This window comes from Anabrus simplex, chromosome 2, assembly GCF_040414725.1.
Source record: "Anabrus simplex isolate iqAnaSimp1 chromosome 2, ASM4041472v1, whole genome shotgun sequence".
Classification (NCBI taxonomy): Eukaryota; Metazoa; Arthropoda; class Insecta; order Orthoptera; family Tettigoniidae; genus Anabrus; species Anabrus simplex.
In genome coordinates this window covers 671,392,520-671,395,872 of record NC_090266.1, presented here as the reverse complement: position 1 = coordinate 671,395,872, position 3,353 = coordinate 671,392,520, and positions in this window count along the sequence as shown.

Sequence of the window (3,353 nt, the reverse complement as noted above, 5' to 3'; positions counted from 1 at the left end):
CATTTCCGATCACAGAAGTGCCAGACTCCACCTCCACGTTACTGCTTGCAGGAATAGCTAAGATTCCCATTTTCAAAATTCGGTTCAGACTGAAAATGACAACTCTAGCATCCAGCATGTCATTGCTGCCTGAGATTTGCCGCAGAGCGCTAAAAACCATCTCAATAGGGTCACTGTTAAATGCTCGGGTCAGTACGAAATGAAATCCTGGCTGAAGAAGGTACTTGACACAACCCACTGTTGATGCTGTCGTTAATAGAATGGCCTCATACGTCTCCTTGCTGAGAAATTGCTTTCCGGTTTTCTCACTGGCGGTCTTAAGTTCCTTGAGGTATTGGGGAAAATCATTTTCCAGCCACTCCAATCTTTCGTCATCCAAGCTGAAGAAATGCATCTTGTCCGGCTGCAATGTTGCTACATGTGGGCTACTGGTATCATGTATATCAAACCATTTCTTGATTGATATCATGTATTTATTAGTGGCACCTGCGTTAACAAAATCGCACGCATCTTTATGATATGAATGGTCTTTTAAGTATTCTAGGGCTGTTATTACTTCAGTCGAAAAAATATCTTTCGCGCGCCGCACAATCATTTTTTCAAAGTTAGACGGCTCAATGTGCTTGCGAGTAAGGAAAAGAACTGATTTCTTCACAGTTTCTTTTGATTGAATCTCATACAGTTTCTTTATAAAATCACCCCTTATGTCTTGGAAACCATCAAACATAGATTTTTCAAGTAAAGAATTTCTTACGTCTTTTAGAATGTGTCATTGATCGAAAGCAAGAAAAAGAGGCCTTTCACAATCAACAGAATGACAGATATTCGGTTTGATTTCTTTTGAAGAAGAAATTCTTCTCATCATGCTGACATTTGTCTTATGATTATCACTCACAATGCACAACACGAAAAAGCCACAAGCTTCAACTTCCTTTATTGTTGTGAGTGTTAAAGTATGTAGCTCTGTACCTGAAAGCCTCTTAGAGAAGAAGAATGCTGCTGGTAGTCTGTATTTAGTAGTCACACCAGAAATAAAAAAACAGAGAAGGTTATTGGCCAGGGTAACTTGATTTCTCTTTTCACATGCATGACAGTCATACTGAGTGGTTTTTACTTGCTCAACATGGAATGAAGTGTCTTTCTGCCAAAAGAAGGTGTCGAGTTTCTTGTCGTATAACATCTGCTGCTTGATGGACATTTCATCGACTACCAAAGAACACAATCTCTCCGCTTCATTTAGGCGCTGGCTCTCAGCTAAGAGGCGCTCCTTTATTAAGGGTGTTATTCCAGTCTCACAGTTTATATCTCCTACATAGCGCGAAAATGTAGATTTACTCGGTATGGCGAGCATATAGTTTCTCGCAAATCTGTAGCCTTTAGGAGAGACAGATTGAAAAATCACGCATTGTTTTATCATATTCTCGGGCCATCTTGGTAGTTTTTTGCGAAAATTCTCCAGCATGTCTAGCAAAATGCATGCTTTGAGATCAGAGTTTTTGGCGTCATTTTGCTGTGCTTCAATTACGGAGGTTAAAGAATCGTAATACTTATTCTGATATTGTTGTAGCTTATTATGTGCTAACTTTAGTCTGTCCTCCGCCACAATTTCATTCGAAGGTTTGCTTTCTATTTACCCGCCTTATACAACCTACTCTCAATGTCAGAATTTGTCTGTGTCCCTACTGAACAATAACTGACAGTCAGCTGAATTTCATTTTCACGTAAATCCTCGCCCAGTCCGCCAGTGGATTCAGAGCCTTCATCACACTTCCTTTTCTTGCTTCTGTGAGTAATTGGTGACTTTTCAGCAGGAAACTTGTCAGGTGGATAGGCGGGGAAAAGCGCTAGGAACAACATTGGGTGTCAGACGCCTTACTTTTAAACCAGGACAAAAGCACTTTCCAGAAAGTGTACACTACAAACTATCGATGATCTTGGAGTGAAATTCAGCGAGAAATCCTTCCTTGAAATAATATTTAACCATTCTTGACGTTGTTGCTCGTTGAGAGGAAATTCATGAAATGAAATCCCATTTCCCGATGTGCTTTCTCTTTTACATAAAGGCACACAACAGTAAGCCATATTATGAACATAAGCATAAGGCGGTCCACGAACAAAGAAAACCACAAAGTAACATAAACACAGGCTCAAATTACTCCGGCACTTTTAGCAATGATCGCTGAAATAGTCTCGTAAAGCAGACTAATGCCAGCTTCTCAGCGCCCCAAGCGCCTTAACTGATAATTACGCCGTGTTCGCTCGTTTACATGTATAGCTGGGCGAATGAGAAGGCGTATTAGCCGTTGCCTACGCTATAATACAAGGCCTTGAAATTCACTCGTGGAAACGGGTTGCTTCCTAGTTCACCATTTAGCCGCTAGGATCTCGGTCTTGCCCCTTGTATTCGCATGGCCGTATATGTCAATAAGTAAAGTATATCCTAAATAAAAAGAACTGAATGCTTTTGCGAGTATTGACAGTACTTTATTTATAGAGAGGTGCTGCATTGGCTTGGATATGTCATTGAAGTTTCAAAACTTTCCTTCTGAGGGGCTTCTTATCAAGTTTCAAAACTTCCTCTCTTCTACTTGAGTGGCTAAAGGTAATGTTGTCTAACAGAGGTCCCAGAAATTTTCATAGTAGAAAAAGAGGTGGTTTGTCGCCTTTACACTTTCCACACTTAATTTCACTGTTGAACATGTCTTTCGAAAAAATAAACGTACACCATTTAGTAACTCTCTTCGGGACTAGTACTGCGTAGCGGAAGTGACAAATTCCGCCGTTCACTGCAGAAGTGTCACAGACGATTTTCGGTATCTGAGGGCTCCTCGATCTTGAAAACGAATAAGACACAATGTTGGACTTTGAGTAGCTGGAGAACAGATATGTTTTAAACAGCCTTTACAGTCTGTTTTTTCTTTTGCCACACGAACCATAATGTCATTTTATTCCGCTTGGCGTGTTAGGTACGTAGCTGAAGAAGAGCTCGATGTCATAGCTCGTTAGGTTCCTCATCAATGCATAATGCAAATGTATACTTATGAGGTATTTTACGCAGGCCACAGTGGACTGGGTAGTCAAGATCTATGCCTGATATATTTCTCTCATGATTCTTTTTTACTTTCTCTGAATGCATTTTAAGTTTCTTAATATATGGCAGGAAATCATTAATTAACCAACTGAGGAGTTCACCTTCAGTACTAAAAGATGCTTTATTTGCTAGTGACTTTACATCGCACCGACACAAGTAGGTATTATGGCGACGATGGGATAGGAAAGGCCTAGGAGTTGGAAGGAAGCGGCCGTGGCCTTAATTAAGGTACAGCCCCAGCATTCGCCTGGTGTCAAAATGG